Source organism: Rissa tridactyla, chromosome 6, assembly GCF_028500815.1.
Source record: "Rissa tridactyla isolate bRisTri1 chromosome 6, bRisTri1.patW.cur.20221130, whole genome shotgun sequence".
In the NCBI taxonomy this organism is placed as follows: Eukaryota; Metazoa; Chordata; class Aves; order Charadriiformes; family Laridae; genus Rissa; species Rissa tridactyla.
In genome coordinates this window covers 10648452-10664088 of record NC_071471.1, presented here as the reverse complement: position 1 = coordinate 10664088, position 15637 = coordinate 10648452, and positions in this window count along the sequence as shown.

The following is a 15637-nucleotide window of genomic DNA, read 5'->3' as shown; positions in this document are numbered from 1 at the left end:
CCCACAGACCTGGGGGCTGCAGGCTTTCCTGCTGCCTTCAGCCTCAAAACCACCCTTTCCCACTTGGCGGCGCGTCAGGCACAAAAAGGGCCATATGTCTGGAGATGGGTCCCACGCCCAAAGAGCCAGCAGGGAAAACTATGCCTTCTTCTAAAGCCCTTTAGGAACCGCTTGCGTGGCCCCACAGACCTGGGGGGCTGCAGGCTTTCCTGCTGCCTTCAGCCTCAAAACCACCCTTTCCCACTTGGCGCCGCGCCAGCCTCCAAAATATCCATATGTCTGGAGGTTGGTCCCACGCCCAAACATGTCGTAGGTCTCTGGGCAATGCAAGCGTCTTAGCAGAGATGTAGCCAGGGTCATGAGAACAATTCTGAGAGACACTGGGAACAAGCCCTAGAATTCCCTCCTGGCACTTTCCATGTTGGAGACACAGCAAGATGATTTTCTGATTGTTTTGCACCTATCTCTTTGAAGAATGTAGCCAGGGAGATAACTAGGTGACTTGAAGCAGATCCTATCGAGTCTAAGAACAGTCCCCATTTTTCCCTGCTGGCACTTTCCATGTGGGAGCTATGTCAAGATGTGTGTTGGTTTTGAGGGCAACTCCCTGGAGAGAATGTTAGCAAAGACTTAACCAGGAGAGTAGAAAGCAGTATTCAAAGATAGGCAGAGCAAGTCCTATATTTCCCTCCTGACACTTTCCATTTAGGACATATAGCAGGATGCTTATTGGTTTTGAGGAAATGGCCCTGGAGACTGTAGGCAGGAAAGTTTCTGGCACATTGAATGCCATTCTTGGAGGCACTGCGATGAATTCCTGCAATTCTCTCCTGGCACTTTACATGTTGGAGAGAGCGCAAGATTTTTGTGTATATAGGGCACAGCGCTCTGCAGGGTGAGAGACACTGAGAACAAGATCGACAATTCCCTCTTGGCACTTTCCTTGTAGGAGATACCGCAAGACGTTTCTGTATATTGGGCACTGCGCTCTGCAGGGTGTTAGCAGAGACTTTCCCGGGACAGTGAAACCCGATGGCAGAGACACTGAGAAGAAGCCCCAATGTTCCCTCCAGGCGCTTTCAGTGTGGGTGCCTTCTCCGCGTGGTTCCTGGTTTCACTGCAGCTCTGAAGAGAATGTTAGCAAAGAGGTAATCGGGACAGTGAGAACAGTACTCAAAGACAGGGAGAGCAAGCTCTACATTACTCTCTTGGCACTTTGGATGTGGGACATACAGCGAGATGATTGCTGCTTTTGCGTTTGGCTGTTGGGAGACTTACAGCACAAAGATATCTCGTTGATTTGAAGCAGTTCCGAGAAAGTCTAAACATCATCCCCACTTTTCCCTCCTGGCACTTTCCATGTGGGAGATATAGCAGGATGTATATTGGTTTTGAGGACAACTCAATGCACAGGGTACGGAGAAAAGTTCCTGGCTCCTTGAATGCCGTTCCTGGAGAGACACTGCGATCAATGAGGGAGATCTGTCAAGATGTGTGTTGGTTTTGAGGACGGCTCTCTGGAGAGCCTTAGCAAAGAGGTCACATGGAAGATCAGAGCTATTCTTAGAGACACTGAGACCAAGCTCCACAATTCCCGCCTGTCCCTTTCCTTGTAGGAGATACCGCAAGACGTTTCCGTATATTGGGCACAGCGCTCTGCAGGGTGTTAGCAGAGACTTTCCCGGGACAGTGAAACCCGACGTCAGAGACACTGAGAAGAAGCCCCAATGTTCCCTCCAGGCGCTTTCAGTGTGGGTGCCTTCTCCACGTGGTTCCTGGTTTCACTGCAGCTCTGAAGAGAATGTTAGCAAAGAGGTAATCGGGACAGTGAAAACAGTACTCAAAGACAGGGAGAGCAAGCTCTACATTACTCTCTTGGCACTTTGGATGTGGGACATACAGCGAGATGTTTGCTGCTTTTGCGTTTGGCTGTTGGGAGACTTACAGCACAAAGATATCTCGTTGATTTGAAGCAGTTCCGAGAAAGTCTAAACATCATCCCCACTTTTCCCTCCTGGCACTTTCCATGTGGGAGATATAGCAGGATGTATATTGGTTTTGAGGACAACTCAATTGTCAGTGTGGGCAAAAAAAGTTCCTGGCTCCTTGAATGCCGTTCCTGGAGCGACACTGCGATCAATGAGGGAGATCTGTCAAGATGTGTGTTGGTTTTGAGGACGTCTCTCTGGAGAGTCTTAGCAAAGAGGTCACATGGAAGATCAGAGCTATTCTTAGAGACACTGAGAACAAGATCGACAATTCCCTCTTGGCACTTTCCCTGTAGGAGATACAGCAAGACGTTTCTGTATATTGGGCACAGCGCTCTCCAGGGTGTTAGCAGAGACTTTCCTGGGACAGTGAAACCCGACGTCAGAGACACTGAGAAGCCCCAATGTTCCTTCCTTGGAGATTGGTCCCACGCCCAAAGAGCCAGCAGGGAAAACTATGCCTTGTTCTAAAGTTCTTTGGGAACCGCTTGCATGGCCCCACACACCTTGGGGCTGCAGGCTTTCCTGCTGCCTTCAGCCTCAAAACCACCCTTTCCCACTTGGCGCCGCGCCAGCCTCCAAAATGTCCATATGTCTGGAGATTGGTCCCACGCCCAAAGAGCCAGCAGGGAAAATTATACCTTGTTCTCAAGCTCTTTGGGAACCGCTTGCGTGGCCCCACAGACCTGGGGGCTGCAGGCTTTCCTGCTGCCTTCAGCCTCAAAACCACCCTTTCCCACTTGGCGCCGCGCCAGGCACAGAAATGGCCATATGTCTGGAGATTGGTCCCACGCCCAAAGAGCCAGCAAGGAAAACTATGCCTTGTTCTAAAGCTCTTTGGGAACCGCTTGCGTGGCCCCACAGACCTGGGGGCTGCAGGCTTTCCTGCTGCCTTCAGCCTCAAAACCACCCTTTCCCACTTGGCGGCGCGTCAGGCACAAAAAGGGCCATATGTCTGGAGATGGGTCCCACGCCCAAAGAGCCAGCAGGGAAAACTATGCCTTCTTCTAAAGCCCTTTAGGAACCGCTTGCGTGGCCCCACAGACCTGGGGGGCTGCAGGCTTTCCTGCTGCCTTCAGCCTCAAAACCACCCTTTCCCACTTGGCGCCGCGCCAGCCTCCAAAATATCCATATGTCTGGAGGTTGGTCCCACGCCCAAACATGTCGTAGGTCTCTGGGCAATGCAAGCGTCTTAGCAGAGATGTAGCCAGGGTCATGAGAACAATTCTGAGAGACACTGGGAACAAGCCCTAGAATTCCCTCCTGGCACTTTCCATGTTGGAGACACAGCAAGATGATTTTCTGATTGTTTTGCACCTATCTCTTTGAAGAATGTAGCCAGGGAGATAACTAGGTGACTTGAAGCAGATCCTATCGAGTCTAAGAACAGTCCCCATTTTTCCCTGCTGGCACTTTCCATGTGGGAGCTATGTCAAGATGTGTGTTGGTTTTGAGGGCAACTCCCTGGAGAGAATGTTAGCAAAGACTTAACCAGGAGAGTAGAAAGCAGTATTCAAAGATAGGCAGAGCAAGTCCTATATTTCCCTCCTGACACTTTCCATTTAGGACATATAGCAGGATGCTTATTGGTTTTGAGGAAATGGCCCTGGAGACTGTAGGCAGGAAAGTTTCTGGCACATTGAATGCCATTCTTGGAGGCACTGCGATGAATTCCTGCAATTCTCTCCTGGCACTTTACATGTTGGAGAGAGCGCAAGATTTTTGTGTATATAGGGCACAGCGCTCTGCAGGGTGAGAGACACTGAGAACAAGATCGACAATTCCCTCTTGGCACTTTCCTTGTAGGAGATACCGCAAGACGTTTCTGTATATTGGGCACTGCGCTCTGCAGGGTGTTAGCAGAGACTTTCCCGGGACAGTGAAACCCGATGGCAGAGACACTGAGAAGAAGCCCCAATGTTCCCTCCAGGCGCTTTCAGTGTGGGTGCCTTCTCCACGTGGTTCCTGGTTTCACTGCAGCTCTGAAGAGAATGTTAGCAAAGAGGTAATCGGGACAGTGAGAACAGTACTCAAAGACAGGGAGAGCAAGCTCTACATTACTCTCTTGGCACTTTGGATGTGGGACATACAGCGAGATGATTGCTGCTTTTGCGTTTGGCTGTTGGGAGACTTACAGCACAAAGATATCTCGTTGATTTGAAGCAGTTCCGAGAAAGTCTAAACATCATCCCCACTTTTCCCTCCTGGCACTTTCCATGTGGGAGATATAGCAGGATGTATATTGGTTTTGAGGACAACTCAATGCACAGGGTACGGAGAAAAGTTCCTGGCTCCTTGAATGCCGTTCCTGGAGAGACACTGCGATCAATGAGGGAGATCTGTCAAGATGTGTGTTGGTTTTGAGGACGGCTCTCTGGAGAGCCTTAGCAAAGAGGTCACATGGAAGATCAGAGCTATTCTTAGAGACACTGAGACCAAGCTCCACAATTCCCTCCTGTCCCTTTCCTTGTAGGAGATACCGCAAGACGTTTCCGTATATTGGGCACTGCGCTCTGCAGGGTGTTAGCAGAGACTTTCCCGGGACAGTGAAACCCGACGTCAGAGACACTGAGAAGAAGCCCCAATGTTCCCTCCAGGTATTTTCAGAGTTGGTGCCTTCTCCACATGGTTCCTGGTTTCACTGCAGCTCTGAAGAGAATGTTAGCAAAGAGGTAATCGGGACAGTGAAAACAGTACTCAAAGACAGGGAGAGCAAGCTCTACATTACTCTCTTGGCACTTTGGATGTGGGACATACAGCGAGATGTTTGCTGCTTTTGCGTTTGGCTGTTGGGAGACTTACAGCACAAAGATATCTCGTTGATTTGAAGCAGTTCCGAGAAAGTCTAAACATCATCCCCACTTTTCCCTCCTGGCACTTTCCATGTGGGAGATATAGCAGGCTGTATATTGGTTTTGAGGACAACTCAATTGTCAGTGTGGGCAAAAAAAGTTCCTGGCTCCTTGAATGCCGTTCCTGGAGCGACACTGCGATCAATGAGGGAGATCTGTCAAGATGTGTGTTGGTTTTGAGGACGGCTCTCTGGAGAGTCTTAGCAAAGAGGTCACATGGAAGATCAGAGCTATTCTTAGAGACACTGAGACCAAGCTCCACAATTCCCTCCTGGCCCTTTCCTTGTAGGAGATACGGCAAGACGTTTCTGTATATTGGGCACAGCGCTCTGCAGGGTGTTAGCAGAGACTTTCCCGGGACAGTGAAACTCGACGTCAGAGACACTGAGAAGAAGCCCCAATGTTCTTTCCCTGGAGATTGGTCCCACGCCCAAAGACCCAGCAGGGAAAACTATGCCTTGTTCTAAAGCTCTTTGGGAACCGCTTGCGTAGCCCCACACACCTGGGGGCTGCAGGCTTTCCTGCTGCCTTCAGCCTCAAAACCATCCTTTCCCACTTGGCGCCGCGCCAGGCACAGAAATGGCCATGTGTCTGGAGATTGGTCCCACGCCCAAAGAGCCAACAGGGAAAACTGTGGCTTGTTCTCAAGCTCTTTGGGAAAGGCTTGCGTAGCCCAACAGACCTCGGGACTGCAGGCTTTCCTGCTGCCTTCAGCCTCAAAACCACCCTTTCCCACTTGGCGCCGCCCCAGGCACAGAAAAGGCCATGTGTCTAGAGATTGGTCCCACGCCCAAAGAGCCAGCAGGGAAAACTATGCCTTGTTCTCAAGCTCTTTGGGAACCGCTTGCGTAGCCCCACACACCTGGGGGCTGCAGGCTTTCCTGCTGCCTTCAGCCTCAAAACCACCCTTTCCCACTTGGCGCCGCCCCAGGCACAGAAAAGGCCATGTGTCTGGAGATTGGTCCCACGCCCAAAGAGCCAGCAGGGAAAACTATGCCTTATTCTAAAGCTCTTTGGGAACCGCTTGCGTAGCCCCACACACTTTGGGGCTGCAGGCTTTCCTGCTGCCTTCAGCCTCCAAACCACCCTTTCCCACTTGGCGCCGCGCCAGCCTCCAAAATATCCATATGTCTGGAGGTTGGTCCCACGCCCAAACATGTCGTAGGTCTCTGGGCAATGCAAGCGTCTTAGCAGAGATGTAGCCAGGGTCATGAGAACAATTCTGAGAGACACTGGGAACAAGCCCTAGAATTCCCTCCTGGCACTTTCCATGTTGGAGACACAGCAAGATGATTTTCTGATTGTTTTGCACCTATCTCTTTGAAGAATGTAGCCAAGGAGATAACTAGGTGACTTGAAGCAGAGCCTATCGAGTCTAAGAACAGTCCCCATTTTTCCCTGCTGGCACTTTCCATGTGGGAGCTATGTCAAGATGTGTGTTGGTTTTGAGGGCAACTCCCTGGAGAGAATGTTAGCAAAGACTTAACCAGGAGAGTAGAAAGCAGTATTCAAAGATAGGCAGAGCAAGTCCTATATTTCCCTCCTGACACTTTCCATTTAGGACATATAGCAGGATGCTTATTGGTTTTGAGGAAATGGCCCTGGAGACTGTAGGCAGGAAAGTTTCTGGCACATTGAATGCCATTCTTGGAGGCACTGCGATGAATTCCTCCAATTCTCTCCTGGCACTTTACATGTTGGAGATAGCGCAAGATTTTTGTGTATATAGGGCACAGCGCTCTGCAGGGTGAGAGACACTGAGAACAAGATCGACAATTCCCTCTTGGCACTTTCCTTGTAGGAGATACCGCAAGACGTTTCTGTATATTGGGCACTGCGCTCTGCAGGGTGTTAGCAGAGACTTTCCCGGGACAGTGAAACCCGATGGCAGAGACACTGAGAAGAAGCCCCAATGTTCCCTCCAGGTATTTTCAGAGTTGGTGCCTTCTCCACGTGGTTCCTGGTTTCACTGCAGCTCTGAAGAGAATGTTAGCAAAGAGGTAATCGGGACAGTGAAAACAATACTCAAAGACAGGGAGAGCAAGCTCTCTCTTGGCACTTTGGATGTGGGACATACAGCGAGATGTTTGCTGCTTTTGCGTTTGGCTGTTGGGAGACTTACAGCACAAAGATATCTCGTTGATTTGAAGCAGTTCCGAGAAAGTCTAAGCATAATCCCCACTTTTCCCTCCTGGCACTTTCCATGTGGGAGATATAGCAGGATGTATATTGGTTTTGAGGACAACTCAATGGACAGTGTGGGCAGAAAAGTTCCTGGCTCCTTGAATGCCGTTCCTGGAGACACTGCGATCAATGAGGGAGATCTGTCAAGATGTGTGTTGGTTTTGAGGACGTCTCTCTGGAGAGCCTTAGCAAAGAGGTCACACGGATAATCAGAGCAATTCCCAGAGACACTGAGAACAGGATCGACAATTCCCTCTTGGCACTTTCCCTGTAGGAGATACGGCAGGAAATTTCTGTATATTGGGCAAAGCGCTCTGCAGGGTGTTAGCAGAGACTTTCCTGGGACAGTGAAACCCGACATCAGAGACACTGAGAAGAAGCCCCAACGTTGCTTCCCTGGAGATTGGTCCCACGCCCAAAGAGCCAGCAGGGAAAACTATGCCTTGTTCTAAAGCTCTTTGGGAACCGCTTGCGTAGCCCCACACACCTGGGGGCTGCAGGCTTTCCTGCTGCCTTCAGCCTCAAAACCACCCTTTCCCACTTGGCGCCGCGCCAGGCACAAAAATGGCCATGTGTCTGGAGATGGGTCCCACGCCCAAAGACCCAGCAGGGAAAACTATGCCTTGTTCTAAAGCTCTTTGGGAACCGCTTGCATGGCCCCACACACCTTGGGGCTGCAGGCTTTCCTGCTGCCTTCAGCCTCAAAACCACCCTTTCCCACTTGGCGCCGCGCCAGCCTCCAAAATGTCCATATGTCTGGAGATTGGTCCCACGCCCAAAGAGCCAGCAGGGAAAACTATGCCTTGTTCTAAAGCTCTTTGGGAACCGCTTGCGTAGCCCAAGAGACCTCGGGGCTACAGGCTTTCCTGCTGCCTTCAGCCTCAAAACCACCCTTTCCCACTTGGCGCCGCGCCAGCCTCCAAAACATCCATGTGTCTGGAGCCTGCTCCCACGCCCAAAGAGCCAGCAGGGAAAACTATGCCTTGTTCTAAAGCTCTTTGGGAACCGCTTGCGTGGCCCCACAGACCTGGGGGCTGCAGGCTTTCCTGACGCCTTCTGCCTAAAAACCACCCTTTCCCACTTGGCTCCGTGCCAGGCACAGAAATGGCCATATGTCTGGAGATTGGTCCCACGCCCAAAGAGCCAGCAAGGAAAACTATGCCTTGTTCTAAAGCTCTTTGGGAACCGCTTGCGTGGCCCCACAGACCTGGGGGCTGCAGGCTTTCCTGCTGCCTTCAGCCTCAAAACCACCCTTTCCCACTTGGCGCCGCGTCAGGCACAAAAAGGGCCATATGGCTGGAGATGGGTCCCATGCCCAAACATGTCGTAGGTCTCTGGGCAATGCAAGCGTCTTAGCAGAGATGTAGCCTGGGTCATGAGAACAATTCTGAGAGACACTGGGAACAAGCCCTAGAATTCCCTCCTGGCACTTTCCATGTTGGAGACACAGCAAGATGATTTTCTGATTGTTTTGCACCCATCTCTTTGAAGAATGTAGCCAAGGAGATAACTAGGTGACTTGAAGCAGATCCTATCGAGTCTAAGAACAGTCCCCATTTTTCCCTGCTGGCACTTTCCATGTGGGAGCTATGTCAAGATGTGTGTTGGTTTTGAGGGCAACTCCCTGGAGAGAATGTTAGCAAAGACTTAACCAGGAGAGTAGAAAGCAGTATTCAAAGATAGGCAGAGCAAGTCCTATATTTCCCTCCTGACACTTTCCATTTAGGACATATAGCAGGATGCTTATTGGTTTTGAGGAAATGGCCCTGGAGACTGTAGGCAGGAAAGTTTCTGGCACATTGAATGCCATTCTTGGAGGCACTGCGATGAATTCCTGCAATTCTCTCCTGGCACTTTACATGTTGGAGATAGCGCAAGATTTTTGTGTATATAGGGCACAGCGCTCTGCAGGGTGAGAGACACTGAGAACAAGATCGACAATTCCCTCTTGGCACTTTCCTTGTAGGAGATACCGCAAGACGTTTCTGTATATTGGGCACTGCGCTCTGCAGGTTGTTAGCAGAGACTTTCCCGGGACAGTGAAACCCGATGGCAGAGACACTGAGAAGAAGCCCCAATGTTCCCTCCAGGTATTTTCAGAGTTGGTGCCTTCTCCACGTGGTTCCTGGTTTCACTGCAGCTCTGAAGAGAATGTTAGCAAAGAGGTAATCGGGACAGTGAAAACAGTACTCAAAGACAGGGAGAGCAAGCTCTCTCTTGGCACTTTGGATGTGGGACATACAGCGAGATGTTTGCTGCTTTTACATTTGGCTGTTGGGAGACTTACAGCACAAAGATATCTCGTTGATTTGAAGCAGTTCCGAGAAAGTCTAAGCATAATCCCCACTTTTCCCTCCTGCCACTTTCCATGTGGGAGATATAGCAGGATGTATATTGGTTTTGAGGACAACTCAATGGACAGTGTGGGCAGAAAAGTTCCTGGCTCCTTGAATGCCGTTCCTGGAGCGACACTGCGATCAATGAGGGAGATCTGTCAAGATGTGTGTTGGTTTTGAGGACGTCTCTCTGGAGAGCCTTAGCAAAGAGGTCACACGGATAATCAGAGCAATTCTCAGAGACACTGAGAACAGGATCGACAATTCCCTCTTGGCACTTTCCCTGTAGGAGATACGGCAGGAAGTTTCTGTATATTGGGCAAAGCGCTCTGCAGGGTGTTAGCAGAGACTTTCCTGGGACAGTGAAACCCGACATCAGAGACACTGAGAAGAAGCCCCAACGTTGCTTCCCTGGAGATTGGTCCCACGCCCAAAGAGCCAGCAGGGAAAACTATGCCTTGTTCTAAAGCTCTTTGGGAACCGCTTGCGTAGCCCCACACACCTGGGGGCTGCAGGCTTTCCTGCTGCCTTCAGCCTCAAAACCACCCTTTCCCACTTGGCGCCGCGCCAGGCACAGAAATGGCCATGTGTCTGGAGATGGGTCCCACGCCCAAAGAGCCAGCAGGGAAAACTGTGGCTTGTTCTCAAGCTCTTTGGGAACCGCTTGCGTGGCCCCACAGACCTCGGGGCTGCAGGCTTTCCTGCTGCCTTCAGCCTCAAAACCACCCTTTCCCACTTGGCGCCGCGCCAGCCTCCAAAACATCCATGTGTCTGGAGATTGGTCCCACGCCCAAAGAGCCAGCAGGGAAAACTATGCCTTGTTCTAAAGCTCTTTGGGAACCGCTTGCATAGCCCAAGAGACCTCGGGGCTACAGGCTTTCCTGCTGCCTTCAGCCTCAAAACCACCCTTTCCCACTTGGCGCCGCGCCAGCCTCCAAAACATCCATGTGTCTGGAGCCTGCTCCCACGCCCAAAGAGCCAGCAGGGAAAACTATGCCTTGTTCTAAAGCTCTTTGGGAACCGCTTGCGTGGCCCCACAGACCTGGGGGCTGCAGGCTTTCCTGACGCCTTCTGCCTAAAAACCACCCTTTCCCACTTGGCGCCGCGCCAGGCACAGAAATGACCATATGTCTGGAGATTGGTCCCACGCCCAAAGAGCCAGCAAGGAAAATTATGCCTTGTTCTAAAGCTCTTTGGGAACCGCTTGCGTGGCCCCACAGACCTGGGGGCTGCAGGCTTTCCTGCTGCCTTCAGCCTCAAAACCACCCTTTCCCACTTGGCGCCGCGTCAGGCACAAAAAGGGCCATATGGCTGGAGATGGGTCCCACGCCCAAACATGTCGTAGGTCTCTGGGCAATGCAAGCGTCTTAGCAGAGATGTAGCCTGGTCATGAGAACAATTCTGAGAGACACTGGGAACAAGCCCTAGAATTCCCTCCTGGCACTTTCCATGTTGGAGACACAGCAAGATGATTTTCTGATTGTTTTGCACCCATCTCTTTGAAGAATGTAGCCAAGGAGATAACTAGGTGACTTGAAGCAGAGCCTATCGAGTCTAAGAACAGTCCCCATTTTTCCCTGCTGGCACTTTCCATGTGGGAGCTATGTCAAGATGTGTGTTGGTTTTGAGGGCAACTCCCTGGAGAGAATGTTAGCAAAGACTTAACCAGGAGAGTAGAAAGCAGTATTCAAAGATAGGCAGAGCAAGTCCTATATTTCCCTCCTGACACTTTCCATTTAGGACATATAGCAGGATGCTTATTGGTTTTGAGGAAATGGCCCTGGAGACTGTAGGCAGGAAAGTTTCTGGCACATTGAATGCCATTCTTGGAGGCACTGCGATGAATTCCTGCAATTCTCTCCTGGCACTTTACATGTTGGAGATAGCGCAAGATTTTTGTGTATATAGGGCACAGCGCTCTGCAGGGTGAGAGACACTGAGAACAAGATCGACAATTCCCTCTTGGCACTTTCCTTGTAGGAGATACCGCAAGACGTTTCTGTATATTGGGCACTGCGCTCTGCAGGTTGTTAGCAGAGACTTTCCCGGGACAGTGAAACCCGATGGCAGAGACACTGAGAAGAAGCCCCAATGTTCCCTCCAGGTATTTTCAGAGTTGGTGCCTTCTCCACGTGGTTCCTGGTTTCACTGCAGCTCTGAAGAGAATGTTAGCAAAGAGGTAATCGGGACAGTGAAAACAGTACTCAAAGACAGGGAGAGCAAGCTCTCTCTTGGCACTTTGGATGTGGGACATACAGCGAGATGTTTGCTGCTTTTACATTTGGCTGTTGGGAGACTTACAGCACAAAGATATCTCGTTGATTTGAAGCAGTTCCGAGAAAGTCTAAGCATAATCCCCACTTTTCCCTCCTGGCACTTTCCATGTGGGAGATATAGCAGGATGTATATTGGTTTTGAGGACAACTCAATGGACAGTGTGGGCAGAAAAGTTCCTGGCTCCTTGAATGCCGTTCCTGGAGACACTGCGATCAATGAGGGAGATCTGTCAAGATGTGTGTTGGTTTTGAGGACGTCTCTCTGGAGAGCCTTAGCAAAGAGGTCACACGGATAATCAGAGCAATTCTCAGAGACACTGAGAACAGGATCGACAATTCCCTCTTGGCACTTTCCCTGTAGGAGATACGGCAGGAAGTTTCTGTATATTGGGCAAAGCGCTCTGCAGGGTGTTAGCAGAGACTTTCCTGGGACAGTGAAACCCGACATCAGAGACACTGAGAAGAAGCCCCAACGTTGCTTCCCTGGAGATTGGTCCCACGCCCAAAGAGCCAGCAGGGAAAACTATGCCTTGTTCTAAAGCTCTTTGGGAACCGCTTGCGTAGCCCCACACACCTGGGGGCTGCAGGCTTTCCTGCTGCCTTCAGCCTCAAAACCACCCTTTCCCACTTGGCGCCGCGCCAGGCACAGAAATGGCCATGTGTCTGGAGATGGGTCCCACGCCCAAAGACCCAGCAGGGAAAACTATGCCTTGTTCTAAAGCTCTTTGGGAACCGCTTGCATGGCCCCACACACCTTGGGGCTGCAGGCTTTCCTGCTGCCTTCAGCCTCAAAACCACCCTTTCCCACTTGGCGCCGCGCCAGCCTCCAAAACATCCATGTGTCTGGAGATTGCTCCCACGCCCAAAGAGCCAGCAGGGAAAACTATGCCTTGTTCTAAAGCTCTTTGGGAACCGCTTGCATAGCCCAAGAGACCTCGGGGCTACAGGCTTTCCTGCTGCCTTCAGCCTCAAAACCACCCTTTCCCACTTGGCGCCGCGCCAGCCTCCAAAACATCCATGTGTCTGGAGCCTGCTCCCACGCCCAAAGAGCCAGCAGGGAAAACTATGCCTTGTTCTAAAGCTCTTTGGGAACCGCTTGCGTGGCCCCACAGACCTGGGGGCTGCAGGCTTTCCTGACGCCTTCTGCCTAAAAACCACCCTTTCCCACTTGGCGCCGCGCCAGGCACAGAAATGGCCATATGTCTGGAGATTGGTCCCACGCCCAAAGAGCCAGCAAGGAAAACTATGCCTTGTTCTAAAGCTCTTTGGGAACCGCTTGCGTGGCCCCACACACCTGGGGGCTGCAGGCTTTCCTGCTGCCTTCAGCCTCAAAACCACCCTTTCCCACTTGGCGCCGCGTCAGGCACAAAAAGGGCCATATGGCTGGAGATGGGTCCCACGCCCAAACATGTCGTAGGTCTCTGGGCAATGCAAGCGTCTTAGCAGAGATGTAGCCTGGGTCATGAGAACAATTCTGAGAGACACTGGGAACAAGCCCTAGAATTCCCTCCTGGCACTTTCCATGTTGGAGACACAGCAAGATGATTTTCTGATTGTTTTGCACCCATCTCTTTGAAGAATGTAGCCAAGGAGATAACTAGGTGACTTGAAGCAGAGCCTATCGAGTCTAAGAACAGTCCCCATTTTTCCCTGCTGGCACTTTCCATGTGGGAGCTATGTCAAGATGTGTGTTGGTTTTGAGGGCAACTCCCTGGAGAGAATGTTAGCAAAGACTTAACCAGGAGAGTAGAAAGCAGTATTCAAAGATAGGCAGAGCAAGTCCTATATTTCCCTCCTGACACTTTCCATTTAGGACATATAGCAGGATGCTTATTGGTTTTGAGGAAATGGCCCTGGAGACTGTAGGCAGGAAAGTTTCTGGCACATTGAATGCCATTCTTGGAGGCACTGCGATGAATTCCTGCAATTCTCTCCTGGCACTTTACATGTTGGAGATAGCGCAAGATTTTTGTGTATATAGGGCACAGCGCTCTGCAGGGTGAGAGACACTGAGAACAAGATCGACAATTCCCTCTTGGCACTTTCCTTGTAGGAGATACCGCAAGACGTTTCTGTATATTGGGCACTGCGCTCTGCAGGGTGTTAGCAGAGACTTTCCCGGGACAGTGAAACCCGATGGCAGAGACACTGAGAAGAAGCCCCAATGTTCCCTCCAGGTATTTTCAGAGTTGGTGCCTTCTCCACGTGGTTCCTGGTTTCACTGCAGCTCTGAAGAGAATGTTAGCAAAGAGGTAATCGGGACAGTGAAAACAGTACTCAAAGACAGGGAGAGCAAGCTCTCTCTTGGCACTTTGGATGTGGGACATACAGCGAGATGTTTGCTGCTTTTACATTTGGCTGTTGGGAGACTTACAGCACAAAGATATCTCATTGATTTGAAGCAGTTCCGAGAAAGTCTAAGCATAATCCCCACTTTTCCCTCCTGGCACTTTCCATGTGGGAGATATAGCAGGATGTATATTGGTTTTGAGGACAACTCAATGGACAGTGTGGGCAGAAAAGTTCCTGGCTCCTTGAATGCCGTTCCTGGAGACACTGCGATCAATGAGGGAGATCTGTCAAGATGTGTGTTGGTTTTGAGGACGTCTCTCTGGAGAGCCTTAGCAAAGAGGTCACACGGATAATCAGAGCAATTCTCAGAGACACTGAGAACAGGATCGACAATTCCCTCTTGGCACTTTCCCTGTAGGAGATACGGCAGGAAGTTTCTGTATATTGGGCAAAGCGCTCTGCAGGGTGTTAGCAGAGACTTTCCTGGGACAGTGAAACCCGACATCAGAGACACTGAGAAGAAGCCCCAACGTTGCTTCCCTGGAGATTGGTCCCACGCCCAAAGAGCCAGCAGGGAAAACTATGCCTTGTTCTAAAGCTCTTTGGGAACCGCTTGCGTAGCCCCACACACCTGGGGGCTGCAGGCTTTCCTGCTGCCTTCAGCCTCAAAACCACCCTTTCCCACTTGGCGCCGCGCCAGGCACAGAAATGGCCATGTGTCTGGAGATGGGTCCCACGCCCAAAGACCCAGCAGGGAAAACTATGCCTTGTTCTAAAGCTCTTTGGGAACCGCTTGCATGGCCCCACACACCGTGGGGCTGCAGGCTTTCCTGCTGCCTTCAGCCTCAAAACCACCCTTTCCCACTTGGCGCCGCGCCAGCCTCCAAAATGTCCATATGTCTGGAGATTGGTCCCACGCCCAAAGAGCCAGCAGGGAAAACTATGCCTTGTTCTAAAGCTCTTTGGGAACCGCTTGCATAGCCCAAGAGACCTCGGGGCTACAGGCTTTCCTGCTGCCTTCAGCCTCAAAACCACCCTTTCCCACTTGGCGCCGCGCCAGCCTCCAAAACATCCATGTGTCTGGAGCCTGCTCCCACGCCCAAAGAGCCAGCAGGGAAAACTATGCCTTGTTCTAAAGCTCTTTGGGAACCGCTTGCGTGGCCCCACAGACCTGGGGGCTGCAGGATTTCCTGACGCCTTCTGCCTAAAAACCACCCTTTCCCACTTGGCGCCGCGCCAGGCACAGAAATGGCCATATGTCTGGAGATTGGTCCCACGCCCAAAGAGCCAGCAAGGAAAACTATGCCTTGTTCTAAAGCTCTTTGGGAACCGCTTGCGTGGCCCCACACACCTGGGGGCTGCAGGCTTTCCTGCTGCCTTCAGCCTCAAAACCACCCTTTCCCACTTGGCGCCGCGCCAGGCACCGAAATGGCCATGTGTCTGGAGGTTGGTCCCACGCCCAAACATGTCGTAGGTCTCTGGGCAATGCAAGTGTCTTAGCAGAGATGTAGCCAGGGTCATGAGAACAATTCTGAGAGACACTGGGAACAAGCCCTAGAATTCCCTCCTGGCACTTTCCATGTTGGAGACACAGCAAGATGATTTTCTGATTGTTTTGCACCTATCTCTTTGAAGAATGTAGCCAAGGAGATAACTAGGTGACTTGAAGCAGATCCTATCGAGTCTAAGAACAGTCCCCATTTTTCCCT